Below are 21,917 nucleotides of genomic sequence, written 5' to 3'. Positions count from 1 at the left end.
GATATGAAATCACTATTTTTATATAAAATATTTTTATTCATAAATTTTTGTTAAAGCACTACTTTAGCCACACCTCATAAGTTTGGTATATTGTGCTGGCTATTTTTTTTATCTCAAACTATTTTCTAATTTACCTTGTAATTTCTCCTTTGACCTAGTTAGTACTTAGGCATGTGCTGTTTAATTTTCATGTATTTGAAATATCATCAAACTCTCATTGTTATTGATTTCTAATTTCGTTCCATTGTAGTTGGAAAATATAATTTTGGTGATTTACATCTTTTTAAATTTATTGAGACTAGTTCTATGACCTAACATAGAGTCTGTGTGGGGAATGTTTCATGGACACTTGAGTAGAATGTGCATTCTACTGTTGTTGGACAGGTCTGGTAAAGATAGATTGCCTGTTTTGTGTATCTGGGAATGTTTTAATTTTTACTTCATTATTTGAGGGATTGTGTTGCTAGATAAAGAATTCTTGGTTGACAAAATTTTTCTTTCAGCACTTTGTATATGTCATCCTTTTGGTCTCCATTGTTTCTAATTAGATATCAGCTCTTAATTTGTTTGTTTTTTTTTTCTTTTTATGGCTGCACCAATGGCATATGGAAGTTCCCAGGCTAGAGGTCAAATCAGAGCTGAAGTTCCCAGCCTATGCCACAGCCACAGAAATGCTGGATCCCTAATTCACTGAGCAAGGCCAGGGATCAAACCTGCATTCTCATGCACACTGTTGGGTTCTTAACCCACTGAGCCACAACAGGAACTCCCTCAGCTCTTAGTTTTATTGAGAATTCCTTTTATGTGATGAGTCACTTCTCTCTTGTGGCTTTTGAGTCAAATGCTTTGGCTTTTGTCTGTTTGATTACAATATGTCTACGTTTGGATCTCTTTGAATTTATCCTACTGGGATTTTATTAAGCTTACTGGGTATGTAGATTATAGCTTCTCTCAAATTTAGAAAGAGTTCAGTCATTATTTCTTCAAACATTCTTTCTAGGCCTTTCTCTGTCACCTATCTTTCTGGGATTCCTATCATGAATGTATTGATATGCTGGCTGGTTTCTCACAGATCTCTGAGACTCTGTTCACTTTTCATCATTCTTTTTTCTTTCTTTTCTTCAAAGTGAATGATTTTAACTGACCTATCTTCAAATTTGCTGATTACAGAGTTCCTCTGTGGCTCAGCAGGTTGGGGATCCAGCGTTGTCATTGCTGTGACATGAGCTCAGGAACTTCTACTTGCTGTGGATGCAGTCAAAAAAAGTTTGCTGATTTCGTCTTCTACCTGCTTAAATCTGATATTGACTCACTAGTACATTTTTCATTTTAGTTATTGTAACATATTTTGTTCTTATATGTATCTATTTTTATATTCTCTATCAGCAAAACATTGTATTATATTTTCCTCTAATCATTTAGTCTTGGTTTCCCTTAGTTCTTTTAACATATTATAAAAGTATTTGTCTAGTAAGTGCAATATCTGGGCTTCCTCAGGGACAGTTCCTATGTAGTGGGATTTTTTCCTGTTTGTAGTTCATACTTTCTTGATTATTTGCATGTTCATTTTTGTTGCTGTTGAAAACTGAACATTTTAAATAGTATAATATGGCAGCTATAAAAAAAATCAGACTCTCCCCTTTCATCAGAGTTTGTTGTTGTTGCTGTTTGTTGTGGTTGTCGCTGATCCCTTGTTTAGCAAGTTTTCTGGAATTAATTCCATAAAATATGTATTCTTTGTCATGTGTGGTCAGTGATGTTTCTGCTTGGTTAGCTTAGCGGTCAGCTAGTGATTAAACAGAAAGTTTCTTAAATGCCTGGAACTAATAAATTTCCCAGTCTTTGCCACAGGGTTCTGTGTGTATGCTGGGGACACATCTTCAATAATCAGCCAGGCAGTTTACAACTCAGCCTTAGCCTTCACTTCCTGTTTGTGCTGAGATTCAAAGTCAGCCAGAAGTGAATGCTTAGGACCTTCTCAGTTATTTCACAATTAGGAGCAAGACTTGTCTGTCCTTCTAGATTCCCACAAATATGTGAGGGCTTTCCCAAGATCCCTATGGATATATTTAGCTGTTCCTTTTAAGTTTTTTGGTTGGCCTATTATTTGTTCCAACCCTTATCTACTACTTTAGGCAGCCATGCTATTAAACAATTAAACAATTTCCACTGATTATTTTTAACAAATGCCTCTGCAGAAAAATCTGATTGCACTGGGTGAACTCTAAGTCTGATTAAATAAAGACAAGCCTTGCAAGTGGTGTCTTCATGTGAAACACCAGATAGGTAAAACAATGACAGTTCTCTGAGAATGGGGCTTTGAAGGACCTCCAATCCTATTCCTGTTTCTCCAATGGTTGCCAGATTGCTGTGATTCTGGGCTGTTTATTTTTTCTTTTTTTTTGCCATTTCTTGGGCTGCTCCTGTGGCATATGGAGGTTCCCAGGCTAGGGGTCTAATTGGAGCTGTAGCCGCCAGCCTACGCCAGAGCCAGAGCAACCCAGGATCCAAGCCGCGTCTGCGACCTACACCACAACTCACGGCAACACCGGATCGTTAACCCACTGAGCAAGGGCAGGGATTGAACCTGCAACCTCATGGTTCCTAGTCAGATTTGTTAACCATTGCGCCACCACGGGAACTCCTGGGCTGTTCATTTTCAAGGCTACTATAGAGCCGGGGACCATGGATGGGAATAAAGCAAGTTAAAATACCCAAAACCTCACTATTCTTACCAAGATTCAGTCTCTTTTCTTGATTTAACACTCCTTTGATTCCTGAAAGACTTTGATTAATTTCTAGAGTTCTGAAAGAGTTGATCCTGTTTTTTAACCAGTGTTTTGGATGTTTTTATGGAGGAATGGCTTTTTGGAGGTCCTTACTCTGCCACTGTTGCTGATGTCTCTGTATTGCCTTTGCAACATCCTCTGAATTTATGATCATTTCGAAGTAAAAAGCTAAACAATTATTAGGGGAGAGCTAAAAGTAGAGTCTAGGTAAAATAGCAAATGATCAGCCACCTGGCTTGGCTGCCTTGTAGGACTGTCTACAAACTGTTATTGAACAATCAGTCAGCATAACCACCCTATAACGTAGACATTTCTAGACATTAACAGGTGTGGAAACTTAAGATCAGAGAGGCTCAATGAGTTTCCCAAGCTTACAGAACTAGAAAAAACTGAGCTGGAAATTCCAATCTATATGGGCTCAATTCCCAAGATTCTTCTTCTATTGCTTTGATTCATTGTCTTACCCAACAAATCTTTATGAAACATTTACTATGTTCCAAGCACTATTATAAATGCTGGGGAATATAGCAATAAACAAAATGAAGCTCTGTCCCTCATGGACCTAATATCTTAGTGAAGGGAGACAGACCAATAATCCAATAACTGAATAAATAAACAAAATGCCTGATAGTGATGAGTGCTATAAGGAAAATGAGGCAGGGTAATGGTCAGAGAGTAATGGTGATGGAAGGTGATATTTTAGCTTGAGTGAGTAGGGAAAGCTCTGAGAAGGTAATATCTAAGCAGGAATCTGAATAAAGCGAGGGAGCTGGACATACAGATAGCTGGAGGAAAAGTAACTCATACAGTCAGTGCAAAAGCCCTTGGGCAGGAACATTCCCAGAGTATTTGAAGAAGAGCAAGGGAAGTGAGTGTCTGCAGCAGAGTGAATGGCAGGAAGTAAGAGATAAAGTAAGAGAGGTAAGGCAGGTGGTAGAGACTAATCACATGGGCACTAGGTCTCACCTAGACAATTCTGGGGAATTTTTGACTTCCCCACACCCAGACTGCATCCCAGACCAATAAAGCTAGAACTTCTGAGGATGAGACTCCCTAGATGGCTCCAATGTGCTACCAAGCATGACTTGAAAATCCATGATTTAGTGTCTTATAGGTCACTGCAAGACCTTTGGCATTTACTATGCTTGTTGAGAAGCAAAGGGATGATTTTGAACTGAGGCATGACAAGATGTGGTGTATGTTTTAATAGGGTCCTGCTGGCTTTTGCATTGAGAATAGACTGAGGTGGGAAAGTATGGAAGAGGGAGAGGAGTCAGGGACCAGTGCAGTGATCCAGGTGAGAGATCATAGAGGCCTAGACTGTGTCATGAAATTCAACATCTGAAGGTCAAAAGGAGAAGGGACTGGCCCTGGGGTTTATGGTCAGGCATCAGCAGTGTGAGAACCATAGCTAGGCCTCTTGCTTTCCTAGGTGTTCTGCATGGCTCCAAGTCTGTCCACCTAGGAATCCTCAGAAGGTGAGGCCAGATATAGGGTCATTCTCCAGCTCTCTTTATGCAAGGAATGGGAGCAGGGCTGGCTCACAGTCTGACCAAAGAAGCAGCTTGGGCGCAGCCATGGGGAGCTGGCAGGTGGTCTGGAACCCATGGAGAATTCCCAGGAATTCCCATGAAGGTGATTCCCATGACGGTTGTTGGAAGAAAATTGCCAGAAGGCACTGACTCGGTGCCACCCATTCTCAATCAATGGCAAATTTCATTTTAAGAAACACAAGGGAAGCTGGTCTTGTTCTGACCAGCTCAGGTCATTGCTGTAAGTGCTAGAGGCTGGACCAGGGAAGGACTAGGAAAGGACACAGTCACCTGGGCCTGAGGAATTGGGAAGAGGTCAAGATACTTATGAAATACCTCCCAGGCCAGAAGCAGACAAGCCTTGGCCCATAACCGCCAGGGCTCCTCTCTAGCTCCTCAGCACAAAAGTGTAAGAGATGAGAGCTCCCACTGTGTGCCAGAGAGTTCACGCTCTCTTGGGCCAACCCTTAAAAAAAAAGTCAAATAAGGACTATTTTAATGCTGAGGAAACTGGGTCTTAGAAAGGCTAGGTCCAAGGTCACACAGCTGGAACCTGGCAGTGCTAAGATTTAAAGTCAGTCTGAAGCTCAGACCTGTGCTCTTTTCCCTACACCATATCACCTGCCTTTAACTTGCTTTGAAGCTACTCAAGAGCATATGCACACACTGACCACTAAAAAAAGACTGACTAGGGGGAATTCCCTGGTGGCTCAGTGGGTTAAGGAGCTAGCATTGTCACTGGTCTGGGAACATCCACATGCTGTGGATGCAGAATACTAGGCAGCCATGGCTGAGGATGAAGAAAATGCCAGTTGGATTCAGGGCAGAGGACAGACAGCAGAGAAAGCAGAGGAAGTAACGCAGGTAGCCAAAAGCCTTGAAGGCTGGGGCCACTGCAAGTCAAGGGAACCCATTGAGCATAGGAGCGTATCTGTATTTGTATCTGTATCTATATGCTGATATATCCCTTGTCTGTGCCAGGCACTGTTCCAAGGGCTTTACATAGAGCAACTAATTTAATCCTCACAACAATCCTACAGAGCAGGAAACCAATCTTTGATGAGTTCTGTTTGGCTGAGGCATAAGATTTACTAGCGGGAAAATGGAGTTAAAACTGGAAAAGTGGATTGGAGCTTTATGTGGAAGGCCCTGGATGGCAGGCTGAAGAATTTGTATTTCATTCAGCAGACCACAGGGAGTCACTGAGGCTTCCTAAGCAAGTGTGCAATAGGATACAAGGTGTACATCTGGAAGCCACCAAGGGAGCTGAGGCAGCCGCTCCAGGTGGAGGAGTAGGAGAAGATTTAATCACAGGGGTGGCACAGAGGTGATGGGGAAATGCTGGTGGACTGGTGGCATATCTAAGAAGCAGAGTCCACAGGCTGGCATGGATGAAGGAGAGGGAGAAGCCCCAGGAGAAGGGATTTTGCTCCAAATGAACAGCCCTAGGAGTCAGTAAGCTGGGTCCCAAGCCTAGAACTCTCAAGAACCTGCAATATGGTCCTGGACATGTCCCTGACCTCTCTGGGTCTTGGTCTCCTTATCCACAATTGGGGGGTGGGGGTGGGTACTGAATATGTTCATCACTAACTGCTTAGCCAGGGCTTATGTCCTTTGCCTATGGTTCTAGATCTTGGGAAAGAGTGTCAAGCTGTTTCCAAGATGGAGCCTCACCAAATAAAGAGAAGCTGCCCCTTATTTGGTGCTTAAGTATTTGGGCTCCAAAGCGGGGCCTCCTTGGGTTCAGTGCTCACTCAGTATTAACTGCCCAGTAATCCAGATTCCTCTTCTGTGAAGCTGGGGCAATAAAAACAATCCCTTCCTCAGGTAGGATAGTGCAGGGGACAAACTCAGCAGCCACTCAGTACACAATGACTTCCATCCTCATTAGCTCTTCCTCCTCTGGTTGCTGGGGGTAGAGGGTATGAGAACCAGGCTTGGAGGCGCTCAGGATGGAAACTCCCAGGAGCTGATGGATGACTTCCCATCCCATTTTATTTATTTATTTATTTATTTATTTATTTATTTATTTATTTATTTAGTATTTTCTAGGGCCACACCCGTGGCATGTGGAGGCCCAGGCTAGGAATCTAATTGGAGCTGTAGCTGCTGGCCTACGCCAGAGTCATAGCAATGCCAGATCCGAGCTGCGTCTGTGACCTACACCACAGCTCACGGCAACGCTGGATCCTTAACCCACTGAGCGAGGCCAGGGATCGAACCCACACTCTCATGGTTCCTAGTCGGATTCGTTAACCACTGAGCCACGACGGGAACTCCTTCCCTTCCCATTTTAGAGATGAGGCCTGGCTGGGATGTTAGGGAGCATGATAGGAGAACCAGCTTTTGCACTAAGTCATGTGTGGCTTGGGCAACTCCATCAGAGCCCCAGAGTTGTGGGGTCCCCTGGAGAATCACCATAAAACCCCTCATGGTACATCTGGGGAAACCAAAGCCTCACAGGACATCCCCTTGGCCATCCCCAGAGCCACTGGGACACTAGAGCCTGGGCAAGAGCAGGTGCCACCAAGAACCCAGGCCTGGCTTTCATTTGCCACTGGGCTGGGTGACATTCGCTTGCCCAAGACCATGATTTGGGCCCAAACTGGGGTGTTTGGTTCCTTTCTTTATGTCTCCTCTTATAACTCCAGCTTAACTCTCCCCAGATGGCCATTCCTGCCGGCTCCCTGCCCACTCCGCCATTCAGACGGGAAAATAATCATTTTGCAGCCCCATTAATTAAAGACTAATTGCTGATTGGAAACACATTGGCTGGGCCCTGAGCACTTGTGGGCCCTCTGGCCTTGGTGAAGGCCTGGCCCTAATGAGCCTCTGGCCCCCCAGCAGCTTGCTTGCTCACTGCGCAGCAACAGAATTGGACCTGGACTTAGGCTAATGAGGTGTCAGCTGACTATTAGAACCACATTGGTGAGGGAAACTGGCTGGGTACTGGACCAGATAGGAGCTGCCGCATGCCCAGCCATTAGCTCTGAAGTTGCTCCCTGGGGGCCACGTCTTCCCTTAACCCCTTCCCAGCCACTTAGTCAGTGGCTCATCTTCCAGTGAGGCCTCCCTCCAAGAAGGCGAGGCTCCCCTGACCCATGGTAGTCTAGGCCCCCCATCCAGCCACCAAACTCTCACTCTGTGCCAGGCCCAGGGGCCACAGAAATGAATTATAATAGCTGAGTTTATTGAGCACTTACTGTAAGCTGTGAACTGTCCTAAGTGCTTTACATGGACTCTCTCCTGTCTTTCTCACAAAAGCCTTCTGGACGGTTGACACTATTATAATCTGCATTTTTCAGGAGGAAACCGAGGCATAGAGTGGCAAAGGGAAATCAAGAGCCCACATCTACTACATTGGCAGTACCAGCGTTCAAAGCCAGGCAGTGTGAGTCCAGAGTTCATGCTCTTTTTATTTTTTACTTATTTATTTTTGTTTTGGCCACCTCTATTGTGTGCAAAAGTTCCCAAGCCAGGGATCAAACCTGTACCACAGCTGTAACCAGAGCCAAAGCAGTGACAATACCAAATCCTTAACCCATCGAGCCAGCAAGAAATTCCTGAATCCATGCTCTTAATCACTGTACTAATGGCCCTTGGGTCTGCCTGGGAGGAATGCCCACTCTTGCAGGAGACCATGGAGGAAGGTGCTGTTCTTGCAGAGTGCACACAAAAGGACCATGGTGGAGGTGAGCCCAGGGGGCTCTAGGAATCCAGGGCAGGGCTGCCTAACTCAGCTGTGGAAGGAGAGAAGTAAGGACAAGTTTCCAGGAGAAGCGGCACCTGAATTGAATCCTAAGGATGTAAGGAGTGAGCCTGGCACTGAAAGATGCGGAGGAGTGAAAAGGAGAGTCCAGAAAGAGGCAGGCAGGAGCCGATGGGAAAGCAGACCCTTCAGCAACAGGGAGTTTTTTGGAGGGTTCTCAGCAAATGAGAGGCTGTGAGCATGGGGTGGGGGTGGTACAGTCAGCTCTGACCTTTTGGAAGTTCACTCTGGCTGCAGCCAGAGAATGGATGGGAAGGGAGAAAGAATGTGAGCAGGGAGGCTCATGTGGAAGACTCCTGGCCTGAGCCAGATGAGAGGAATGGGGGCCTGGACTAATGGCAAAGCAGTGGGGATGTAGAGCAATTTAGAAGGTGGGATCAACAGGCATGGTGAGTAAGCTGTGTGTGTGGGGGGGAGGCAGAAAGAGATAGGGATTCCCCTCCATATCCCCTGAGCCACCTGCCCATGACCCAGAAGGCATGACAGACCAGGCTATTCACCTGCTAAAAGCCTTCACTGGCTCCCCAACCCTTTTTCTCCCAGTGTGGACCTGGGGAAAATTCCAGTCCTACCACTAGTTGTGTGGTGTGGGGCAAATGGCCCAACCTCTAAACTCAATTCACTCATTTATAATGATTGCTTCTGTAGTCTTGGGTTCACAGGATGACTGCAAGAACTAACTGGGTTACTACAAGAGTGTCCCTCATAGGGTTCCAGGCAGGGATTTGGATCTCCAGAGATGAGGGGTCTGCAAATGTTAATTCCCATCCCCACTTCCCCTGGTACCCTCCATCACCCCAAGACTCAGTCGTTCTCAACCATGCAACCATCCCAGTGCACAACCCAGTCACGGCCACCTCCTTGCCTTTGTTACTCTTGATGCTAATTCTACTCTCCCTTCTTCTCCCATATCCATCCACCCCAAATTCTGCTCATCCTTCCAGGCTTTTCCTGGAAGCTCCCCCTAATTTTACTCTGGCCAGAAGAAATGCCCCTATCCCCTGCCATCCCAAAACTCTTTACTTATGAGCAAAAAACCTCTGTCTTTTTCTAATGTTTCCTGCTAGACGGGGTGGAGAGAGAGAGGCCTGAATGGACAGGCCAGGGGATAGATGAATATGTAGCTGATATTGGTGAGTTCATGTGGGTAGACAGCTATCCTTGGCCCCCAGGCCTTCCCTTGGGCTCATACTGTACCCCAGGAGGCACGAGCCCAGATGCCCATTCAGACCAAGTCATAGGAAGCCATAGCGCAAGCAGGTTGAGGAATGGCAGCTGGGGCTCTGACAGGGAGTGGCCAGGGCTGGGGTTAAATGGAAGCCACGTGCCCTATTCCATGTTTTAAAGTGAGCCCATGGTTGCCAGGGCTCCTGAATTTTTAGAGAGGATCAGGAAACCAATTTTTATATGAAAGCATCCCATTTTGCAATCTTTGTGACTAATCTTAGATTCCTAGAAATATTCTACACGCTGAAGAAAACCTATCTCTAGGCTGAGTTTGGTCTATGGGCTGTACCCCATTGGGCACTGGCCTCTCTTCCAGGCACTGCTGGACGCTGATGGGCAAAGAGATACAGAGGTGTTGGGGGCTTGGGTTGCTGTGGGGGAGACTGATGTATCCACAGACCCTCAGACGCCATGGCTAGAAGGGTTATGAGTGGGGGCCTGGAGTCAGACAGCTGGGAGGTCACACCCTGACTCTGCCATAGCTGTGTGCCCTGGGTAAATTGCTCAACCTCTCTGAGACTCAGCATTCCTCTGTCAGTGGTGGGGGTTGGGAGAGGTTAAAAATCTCCATCTCCCAGGATTGTCATGCCTGCCAAATGAGCTAATGGCTGGTGAGTCCTTTGTGAATCATGAGTTATGCAGGTGTGTGGGGATGTTCCAAGGGGCTTGGATTACAGGGCTGGGGCCACGCCTGGAATGGGCTGAGCCTCTGATGTGCATCCAGATGTGCATGCGCATCTGGGAGCTGATGAAGAGCACTCTGGGCAAAAGAGGGTGAGAGGCCCCGGCCCAATGCCAAGTGGCAAGATGCTGCCCACTGCCTGTTTCTGTCACCATCCTGGCAGTATACAAAGATTTCTGGACCAGATGCTGGGACAGGCAGAGATCCAGAAAGAGGAAAATGCCCTCCTAGGGTGAGGCAGATCCTAGAAACCCAGAAATTCCATCTCAACTCCTCAGGCGCCATACTACTACCAATAACAACCTGCACTTACACAGTACTTAGTGTGTGCCAGGCACTGCTCTGAACACTTTCACATACATTGGTTCATTTAACCTCCCCACGAGCCTGTGAACTATGTACCACTATTATCATTCCTAGCTTATTTGGAGGATCCTGAGACACAGAGAGGTCACGTAACTTAAGTCAAAGAGCAAGTAAACAGCAGAGCCAGGACCTGAAGCTGGGCTGACTGACTCCTGACTCTCTGCTACCCAGGTTAACCCTCCCGGTGAAACTCCTTCTGTTGAAAGACCTATGATAGTTTCTGTTTTCCTGACATATTTTGACAGACACAGTCCCTATCTTTTGGTGTTATTGGAGTGCTTCAATATGAATAACCCTTCACATTCTGATGGTGGCAGCCTATGCCTGATCCCAGGCCACCAGGAACGCCATCATGCTGGGTTTCAGGGTCCTGGGCTAGTGTGTGCTTACCTCCCTTACAGTGGTCTTGAGGGAGAGGCTGCGAGCCTGGCGGGGAGTGACAAGAAAACTCAAGTTGCCACAGAGAGCCAGGCGATCTCTGATGTGGGCTGCAGAACTGGGCCAACAGGTGTGCCCGAGGTGGGCAGGGCAGGCTGAGGCCAGCCAGATTAGCAGAAGGGCCCAGAGGTTATGCCGCTCTCCAGAACTTCACACGCCCATCCGCGCATGCCGACACATGCACACGCCCAGCCCACTCCCATCATACACCGGGCCCACACACACTCACATCTACTTACCCCCTCCCACTGCAGTGACACATGCGCAGATATCAATAAGTATGAACACACCCAGACAGCCGCACACGTAAGCTCCTTCACACACTGTTCATCCACACCTTGTTCATCCAGACATGTGTGAGAACACAGCCGCACATATATGAACAACCACAAACATGTGTGTACCTTTCAGGGAAGCTTTGGGAGGGATTGTTCCAGCCCAGCCCAGAGCACTTCTTGTTCAGATCTCTCCTTTAGTCTTTGGGGGACAAAGGCACTTACTGAACGGAAAAATGCCTCCAGCAAATGCCACCCACTTGTCGGCAGCCCAGCCTCCTCTCCTGGCCTCTGCCATTCAGGGCATGGACTGGTATGAAAGCCAAGTTTCTGCTTGGAATCATGCAAATGGGGGAGGGGGGACGAGGCAAAAGATCATTTTTAAAAAATGAAGATAAAGTCTAAAGACAGTAGCCGATCTTCAGAGCCTGTGTGAGCTTGGAGTGCTAGGGCGGAAAGTTGGGGAAATGCGGGCCAAGTCAGTGGCATTGTTGGGCTGTGAGTCAGGTGTGCTGGTGCAAAATGAACTTCACCACAGACTCCCATGTGTGACCTTGAGAAGCCACTCCCGTCTCTGAGTTTGGTTTTCCTATCAGCATAGACATTAAGAGCACAAACTCTGGAGTCAGAATGCTTCGGTTTAAATGCTGGCTCTGTCTGTTATCAACTGTGTTACCTTAGGCAAGTTATTTAACCTCTCTGTACCTCAATTTCAACACACGTATAAGGGGGATGATAGCAATATTGACCCCATAGGATGGTCCTGAGGGTCAAATGATGCACGTAAAGTTCTGAGAATAAATGTCTGGGTTATAGTGATTACCATGCAAGTCGAAGCTACTGCTGCTGATGTTTTTGCAAAATGAGGATGTGATCATCTACTGCAGAGTACTGTGGGAGGAGTATGTAAGACAGTGGCTTAGCAAGGGCTCCATAAGCTCTAGGATGAGTGTATTTTCAGCCTTCACCTGGCCCAGCTTGCTACTGGGCTGGATTTGGGGGCTGGAATGGGGCTAAAGCCTTAGCCTGAGCAGAAAGGGCTCTATACACATCTTAGGCTTTCCCTGCACCTGCCTATGTTCACTGGCCAACTCAGGGCTGCCTGCCTGCCTTTCTGTGGCCACTCCTGTGCTTGCCAGCAATGATGGTACCTCCGTGGTCTCTGCCTACCTACCCAGGTTTTAATATACACAAACCCCATCCTAACTCTTCTCCAAATTGATCCATTTGAGCTTCCCTGGATCACTGCAGTAGCCTTCTGACTGGTTCACTGCCTCTGCTCTTCCTCCCCACGCTGCCTCCCCCACTGGAGAGCCCAAGAGATCCTCCTACAATAAAGTTTGAGACCTTCCCAAGGCTCCCCAGCTCACTCAGAGTAAAAGCTATCAAGCCCACACTGGCCTCCGAACCTCATGCAATCCAACCCTTAGGACCTGCAGCCCCTCATTCACCGGACGTTAACCACGCCAATCTCCTGGCTGATCTGGAACCATGCCAGGAACGCTCCAACCTCACAGCCTTTGTGCTGGCTGTTCCCTTTGTCTAGAATGATCTTCCCCCATGTAGCTACATGGCTAATTCTCTTACCTCCTTGAAGTTTTGCTCAAACATCACCTTCTCCATGAGGCCTAACTTGACCACCTTAAGTGACTCTGTTTCCTGTCCTTCACTCTGACATCCATAATCCCTGGTACTTTTCTGCTTTGATTTTTCAAAAAAGTGTACCAGCTGATAATATGCCATTTAATTTACACATTATATTTGTGTTTGTTGTTCATCTCCTCCTGCTCCACTGTTAGCTCCAGGAAGGAACTCGCGTTGTTCACTGATGTATCTCAAGTTTCTAAAACTGTAGGACCGCAACAAATTCTGTTGAATGAACACAGCTATTTCAAGCTCCCTTCGCTGCAGTGATGATGGTGGGCTGGACGGGTGAGTCTAGAGGTGGGCGAGAAGTGAAGAGGCTCCCAGAATGCTGCCCGGACCTGATGCAGAGCCGTGGCAGGGAGGGCAGCACCGAGGAGAAGGTGGGACCCATGAGAGAAGGAACCTGGTCCCACTTGCTCACAGCTGCCTTCCCAGGGCCAGGCACGGGGCCTAGCAGAGTCCAGGCTCCATGACTGTTTGTGGAGTGAACAGTTACAGCATAAGCCATTGCAACACCTGCCAACTTGATTGGATGTGGGAGAAGAGGAAGCATCCAAAGATAACACCCACAGCTTGAGCCAGGGAAACCAAGAAAGTAAGTTGAAATGTTCTCAACTGCCTGAAATCAGAAACCCAGAGATTTCACACGGCATACCTTCAGCCTAAACATCTCCTCCTCACAAAGATCTTTCCTGCTTCCCCAGATTAAACCAGGTCCACATGATTGAATCTCCCACAACCCCCGAACTTGGGCTCCTGGGTGCTGACCTCAGTTAGATTCACTGCATCTCCAGGGCCTAAAAGTGTATCACAGGGCTCAGACAAGCCCTCTGATTGGCTCTCCATGCTACACTCTCCCACTCCTCCTCTTTCTCTTTCCCCTCCTTTCCTCCTATCCCCCCCCATTCTTTCCCCTCCCCCTCCTCTTCCCACTGCTTCTCCTCTACTTCCTCCCACTCTGGTCATCAGAAGCCGAGTATTCAGGGAACTTCAGTCGATGGTTTGGATTAAACCACAGGAACTGAAGGATGACCTGACCTGCAGAGCAGGGTGGGGTGGGAAGTGGGACAACTTATACGGAAATTTTGCCCTAATTCACCTGAAATTGGAGACTCCCAGGTCTGAGCTACAGGCACTGGGAACTGGGTTTGGGATTCGTGAACTTCACACCACACAGGTCACAGTCTCCCAACAGACACATGCACCTCATGACACCCAGCGTATCTACTACCCACCAGCACCGTAACACCCAAGTCTCCAAGCAGCCAAGTGTGAGGCAACCCCTCACGGCACTCCCACCTCAGTGAGATAACACATCCATCATAGCACCCACCAGACTCCAGACCACTGGCCCAGCACGCATCTCAGCCACAGCACAAGCACACACAGGACACAGCGACACCTGACATACACACCACCTCCACAGCATGGCAGCCCTCCAACCTCTGGCACACAACACCCAGAGTAAATGCTCGACACCTATACAACACAGTAATAGCCCAACAAACACCCCTGTGGCACCCAGCAGTTTCTGACAGAATGACACAACACATACATCACCATCACCCCACTCAACACACACACACACACACACACACACACACACACACACACACACTCTGAAAAGAGAGAAAAAGCTTTTCTCTTCTCGTCCCCCCTTTCCCTCTCTCCCCATGTCTTGGCTGCTGGGCCATGCCAGACCTGCCTTAGGTCCCTGGCTCCAGAACACAGCTGAGCTGGTGGGCGCCATTTCCTAGAAGACTGTGGATTTGGCCTCAGCTGATCAAACACAGGCTAGGAGGTCCATGTTTGAACTCGGGCTCCAGGGGTGGCTGGTATGTTGTCTCTACCAATGAACTGCAGGCAGCAGCTGGCTGCTGTGGGACGCCCATGGGGAGGAGCCAACTGGACTGAGCTTTGTGGGTGGGAACTGGGCAGGGCCCAAGCTGACTTGGGGTGAGGGGGCATCTGGAGGTCAGGCTGCATGTGGTGGGGGGAGCACAAGAATGCAGCCACAGCAGCAGGGGCCTGAGATGGAAGCTGAGTCAGGAGGTGAGAGGAGATGCTGTGGTGGAAAGACAGGAGGATGGGGTGGATGGAGAGCCTCCAGGCCCCTCTGACCCATCCTCAGGGAATTGATAGGCTGAGGCTGGGAAATGAGACTGGAGGAGCCAGCACCAGAGGCTGCCATAGGTGCTTGGAAATGAGGCTTTCAGAGAAAAGCAAGAGGCTGGGAACAGGGTAGGCAGGGAATAAAGGACAGAGAAATGTACTCAGAGGCTATGTTTTTAACCTGGTGTATGTGGCTGGCATGGGTGCCCTTGCCTCCCAGAAGTGGGGGTGCGGCATTAGACATCAATTGGGAAGAAGAGGACCCACTGATGAGAGCTGAAAGTGGGAAGGAGTCGGCCATTATGGACGGAAGAAGGAAGAGTAGGCTGTGATGAGGACAGCAAGGGATCAAAGGATGTGTGAGAGAAAGACCATTGGTAATGGCTGTCAGGCCACAGACATCAGGCCCGAAGTTATGCAAGCAGAGGTTACCACAAAGAACTGCAGCCCATCAGGACTCCCAACTCAGCCAAAGCCCTACTCTGACTCTAGGTCATCCAGAAGGGCCTGGCCCATGGTTTCCCACGGCAAGTTGGGAAGGAATAACCAACTTCATTCAGACACTGGTCAAGTTCTGACCTCAGTAGAACCAAAGGTGGCAGGAGTAAAGAGAGGGAGGCTCTTGGCCTTTGGGGATTGTCATTTGGCTCAAGAAGTCCCCAGGCAGTTGATGCAAACCACATAATTGGTATATTTACCTGTGACTTATGCCAAGGGACATAAATGAACGTTCCCCTGTTCCACTCCATCCAAGCTGAACAAAGATAGCCTCATGGCTAGATTCTAATTCTATGTCCCTGGCCACCCTTGAGCGCCTGAATACTTTGGCCTGATGTCACCTATAGGGAAAAAAACCTCTGAGTTGGGCACTAATCCAGTCTCCAGGGACTAATCCTCCCCTCCCCCTTTCTGGACCATATAATAACCCCCAAATGTTTCCAGCACTTTGCACTTCCCAAAGCATGATCTCATTTGAGTCTCATTACAACCCTGTGAGGTCGGCAGAGCAGGAATTATTATCCCTATTTTCAGATGAGGAAACTGAGGCCCCAGGAAGCTAAGCAATGACCAAAGTCACACCGCCAGCAAGTCCTCTAACTCCAAACTTACTACCCATGCTGGAAGGGGGTGCCTGCCCCTTCAGCCTTCTAGAGAATCTCCAAATCTCATGGGGAATGCAAAGAGGAGACTCAGATGGCAGAGCCAGATGGGAAAGGTCTGTGCCCAAGGATCATGATAAGGGATTAGGCCATGCCTACTCTCTCCCCTTCTGAAAGAGACGGGGGTGGAAGGGAGGGCAGGGAAAGAAAACAAATGCTTCTTAGAGTTCCCTGGTGGCCTAGGGGTTAGGAACCTTGTATCACCATTGTGGCACAGGTTCAATCCCTGGCCAAGGGAACTTTTACATGCTGTGGAAACAGCCAAAATAAATGCTTCTTGAACATCTACTAGGTGCCAAGTAACATATTAGGTAGTTACATATGTACATATTACATGTATTAATTCATTTAATCCTTATAAAACTCTATGAAGTAGGTCCTCATTTTACAGATGGGAAACTGAGGCAGAGCTCCCATTGTGGAGCAGTGGAAACAGATCCAACTAGTATCCATGAGTATGCGGGTTTGATCCCTGGCCTCGCTTGGTTGGGGATCCAGTGTTGCCATGAGCTGTGGTATAGGTCACAGACGTGGCTTGGATCTGGAGTTGCTGTGGCTGTGGCATAAGCCAGCAGCTGTATGTAGCTCCGATTCAACCCCTAGCCTGGGAACTCCCGTGTGCCATGGGTGCAGCCCTAGAAAAGTAAAAAGAGAGGGGAAACTGAGGCTCAGAGAGTGGCATCACTAGGTCTAAAGTCACTCAGTGATTAAGTAATGAAGTTAGGACTTGGGCCCAGTTCCGATTCTAAAGTCTGTGCTATTTGAGAAAAATTCTGTGCCCCCTTCCCTTGGAATTGACCATTGCCTTGGTACTCATCCAGCTGCTACAGGAAGCCTACAGTAAGTGGCCTTCAGAAATCAGGGAACAGAGAGGAGGGAGGGGAAAGGAAAATTGCGGGGGAGGTAAGAGCTCCAAGAATTTGTGGGAGAAAGCAGACTCCTCCTGGGAACTGTAATATTGCCCCTCCCTCTTTCCTTCCTCTCTCTCCTTACCGCAGCCTGGCTGGGGGATGGGAATCATGGTCCTGAAGGGCGGCCCCTTGGCAGATGCAGGGCTGAAGGCAGTGCCACAAAGGCCCACATCCTGGGTCACCTCCCACTCAGAACCACAAGGAATCTGGACGAGAACACCAACATTTCTCTAAACCACCAGATTGCATTCATTGCCTCTTTCTTCCCTCCGCAAACCTTCTCTTCTCATTTCCTCACCATTCACTTCAGAGATGAAACTCCAGGGTTCAGGAGACAATTCCGCCTCCTTTCCCTGCCCAGCAAGCTAAAGAATCAGACTGCTGAAGTTGGTCCAGATCATCGTGTCCTTCCTGCTGCCTTTAAGCACAATTCATGTAGGCCAATGGGGTCTCTCTCCTGTTTTGCACCATCTCAGAGATAGGACATTACTTAGCCTTCCTCAGGTAACTTTCCAGCATGGCATTCTTCACCTTAAGATGTTCTTATCTTCATAATATCTGGAGTTCCCATTATGTCTCAGTGGTAACAAACCTGACTAGTATCCATGAGGCCTCAGGTTTGATCCCCGGCCTGGTTCAGTGGGTTAAGGATCTGGCATTGCTGTAAGCTGTGGTGTAGTTTGCAGATGTGGCTTGGATCCTGCATTGCTGTGGCTGTGGTGTAGCCAGTGGCTACAGCTCTGATTTGACCCTTAGCCTGGGAATTTCCACATGCTGTGGGTGCGGCCCTAAAAAGACAAAATAAATAAATAAATAAATAAATAAATAAATAAATAAATAAATAAATAAAAATAAAAGAGAGAGAGAGAGATGTTCTTCAAAATATCTAACTTTAGCCCATGATGCCAAGTCTTTGCTCTTTTGACTTTAGTGGAAATGGGGAAAGTCACTACCTGAATTATGACTCTCTCAATAACAAATGAGACTGGTGGACTCAGTTACTCTTCTGGAAACCAACAGCTGTACAGTGTCTTTATTGTTTGGCCCAATTTTCTAATTCCTTAGAAAAAGTTAATAATGGAAAATAAGGTAAAGCTGAGATGGAAGGTATGGGAAGGAAATATCCAGAATAATATAGAAAACCATAGACCTTGTGAGTAGACCTTATTAGACTCTTGGCTATCATGACTGTCATCCCAGTAATCATTGTCAATTACTCCAGTCTTCATCACCATCACCCCTGCCGTCACCACCCCCACTGCCATGTGTATTGCTGTCACAGCCAATAATATCATCCTTACCATAATCTCCACTTCCACTTTCCTCTCCACTGCCTCCACCATTACACCATTACTCTCCATATTACTAACTCATCCATCAGGCACCACCATCACCACCTCTACTGTCACAAGCACAATATCTACCATCATCACCCCCTTCCCCACCACCATCACTGCTTCCACATTATGACCTCCACTTTTTTTTTTTGTCTTTTTGCTATTTCTTTGGCCCGCTCCCGAGGCATATGGAGGTTCCCAGGCTAGGGGTTGAATCAGAGCTGTAGCTGCCAGCCTACGCCAGAGCCACAGCAACGCGGGATCCGAGCTGCGTCTGCAAACTACACCACAGCTCACGGCAATGTCGGATCGTTAATCCACTGAGCAAGGGCAGGGACCGAACCCGCAACCTCATGGTTCCTAGTCGGATTCGTTAACCACTGTGCCATGATGGGAACTCCATGACCTCCACTTCTATCATCATCACTACTATTATCACCTCAACCATCATCATCATCCTCTTCCTCACCATTTCCATCTCTAACATAACCATTACCACCTTCACCATTATCACTACTTCTGTCACTATTACCAAGTACATTAACACCATTGTCATATGTGCCATCACCATCATCACCTCTACCATCACCACCTCCATGGTCATTCTCACCATTACCTTCATCACCACCATCACCATCAATGCTATTATTATAAACACCTTCATTACCACCATTGACACTGTCACTATCTTCATTGGCAGTAATAGTATGATCACTAACACCACCACTCTTATCATTAATGAAATGTATTGTTGTGGTCCATGCCTTCAAAGATCCATAGACAACTGATAGGTACTCAGGTAGAAAGTAAAGAGGATAAGGAGAGAGACCAAAAGTTTGGGAATTTTCAAGTCCCTAGATGTCTAACTCGACTTGTGGCCAAAGGAGTGTCAGGGGTGCAGGTCTATTATGAAGAATGCAGGGAAGCAGGACAGGACTTCAGATCTATAGTAGCAAGCAGTAAGGGCAACCAGCCACCAGCTCCCAGAGTACACGGCAGATCAGACCAAACCGAGCCTCAGAAGTGACCAGGGGCAAGAAGGTGCCCTGAGAGACAAAAGCCAAAGAAGAGGATGCAGGGAAGTCTGAAAATTCCAGCACTAGGGAGCTACAGGGTAGTTGGACTCCTACACTCGGTCCCTGATTAAGGAGTATCTCTTCTACATAGCCAGGTGTCACTGAATCACCCTGGAGTTAGGGTCACCTTCTTTGTTCTCAACTGGAAGCCCAGTCACTGGAACATGGACTAGCCCTAGAATTAGCTCCCATGATTCACTGAGAGGCTGCAGCACCTGACATAAATGAGATTCCTCCAGGTCCAGGGAGAGGGAAGAAGTGGCTTTCCCAGTGCTACTGCATTCCTCTTCCTTTCCCTCCTCAGAACCCTTCCTCTCCCAACCCCTTCTCCTAGTGCCCCCTGCAACCTTGCCATCCTTGGCAGTCTCTCTTCCAACCTGCCTCTCAGCACCTGCTCCCTGGTTCCCTGTTGTCTCTTCATCAACTGCCCAGCTCTCTCCTTTCTTCTCTTGGGCAGGCAGGGCATTTGAAATGCATCGGATGAGAACCATGTAGGGTCTTGAGAGAAACTGTTTCTTAAGTTAATAAGCTGCCCTGTTGACAGCTACTTCCCCAATTTCCAGATAAATTGTCCTTTGCCCAATTTCATGCCATGGATCCTGCTGCTGAGAGGGGAAGAGGGTTATTAAGTCATCAGCTCCATGTACCCAAGTTTAGTCTTCTCTCTGTGCATGTGGCCTTTGTTCTGCTTCCTTCCAGGTGGGCAGCCCCAGGTTCTGCCCAACACCTCCACCCTCTCCCACTGGGTTTTCCTTCACACACTGCACCCCACAATGGCATGTATCTGCACATGCTCACATTCCCCACATGGCACAGATGCCCCTGACCACCTAGCTCTCCACAGACCAATCATCATCACCATCAGCAATGATCATCTGTTGTACACTCGCCATGTGCCGGGTCAAGTGCTGGAACTTTTGCCTAAAATAGTACATTTCATGCTATGTACCTGGGAGTTTGGCATTTGTACCTTCTCTTTCTACAGATGAGGAAACGGAGACTTAGCTAAATTCAGGGACCCATATACAATTATGCAAAATGTGCAGAGCTGGGATGCTAACCCAGGTCAGTCTGACTTTAGAGCTTGTGCCTTGAACTCCAAACTACTCCACTCTCTTGCCTGCACCCGTTCCTATGTAGACGTACACAGCAGCATGCCATGCACTCTTGTTCACATGCCAAGAACATATATGCATGCTCCCAGAGCACACACTCCACACCCAGAGTGCACACATTTCATATACCAGACACACATACACACAGCACCCACTTTCAGGAAGGACACACCCACTCAATATACTCCTTTGATAAACGCTGGCTATCTACTGAGTACCCACCTAATTCTCGGGCACCGTAGTCACCCAAAAGAGGAAGAAAGTGAGTAATCTTGAGTGCCTACCATATGCCTGACCCTGTTTCAAAGAGAGTCCATGGGCATAGGAGCATGCATGAGCACATGCATATGTGCACATGTGCACACACGAATGCATGCATGCATGCACACGCACACACATAAACATGCATGCATGCGCATGAGCACACACACACACACACACACACACACACACACACACACACACACTTACTTTAGCTAGAATTAGTCCTGGACCTGCCACTCCTGGAGTCCTGAGCCCAGGGGAAGACAGAGCAGGCAGCAATAGTATGTGATCTAGGTACTAAGGGGAGGTGAAGAGGCCAGAGGTGCCTGAGCACACTTAAATGAAATCTCAAGTCCCCCAGACTGCACAAACTGGAGGAAAGGATCTCTGAGGTCTTACACCCTTGCCCCTCCCGATGATTTATTCTTGTTAACAAGGTGGTCCAAATTGGGAATTACTGTGGTCCTGCCAGACTTCACATGCTCTGGAGCCCAGGCTACCTCTCTGGGCTCCAGGGACCCTGGGTGAGCATCTATGAGCTTTCTCATGCTATTCCATCACTTTTGGCCTGACTTCGCTCTGCATAGCTCTCTAGTAAGGGAAATGGACAGGAAATTAAAGATAACTAGGCAGTTTGAGAGGATTAAGGATAAGGGAGAGCAACATAATTATGTCATAGTTGCTATTGGACAGGAGAGCAGACCAAAGGAAATGTAAATGGCCTAAACCAGCCCATTACAAGAGCAAGGGCAAGGCCAGCAAGCAGATAAGAGTCCTGAGCGTGGGACAGAAGCATTAATCACCCAGCAAGGCTACCACCCCAGCCTGGCCTACCAGACCAACGGACCCAAGGATAGAAAGCCAGAGAAGGGTCCTGATGGGGCAAAGAAGCTGCTCTGTGCCAGCTGACCTGGCAGAGCCTCTGACATAGTGACAGAAGAATGTCCCTGGGCTTGGCAGCTGGCATTCTTTGGCTTGGAAGCTAAGCTGGCTCTTTCCATGTCCTGAAGGAAAAACTTTGAGCCTAAGGACTCCAAGCACAGGGGATCCCTGGCCAATGTCCTGCACTAGAAATTTCCCTAGACTGGGAGCCAATGGGCCTGGGTTCTACACCCAGTCCTATACCATCATCCTAGCTATGTGGCCTTGGACAAGTCATTTTCCCTCTCTAGACTTGTACGCCATTTTTTTTTATTACAATGCATGGGCTTTTAGAA

This window comes from Phacochoerus africanus, chromosome X (assembly GCF_016906955.1).
Source record: "Phacochoerus africanus isolate WHEZ1 chromosome X, ROS_Pafr_v1, whole genome shotgun sequence".
Taxonomy (NCBI): domain Eukaryota; kingdom Metazoa; phylum Chordata; class Mammalia; order Artiodactyla; family Suidae; genus Phacochoerus; species Phacochoerus africanus.
This window is presented reverse-complemented; position numbering follows the sequence as displayed.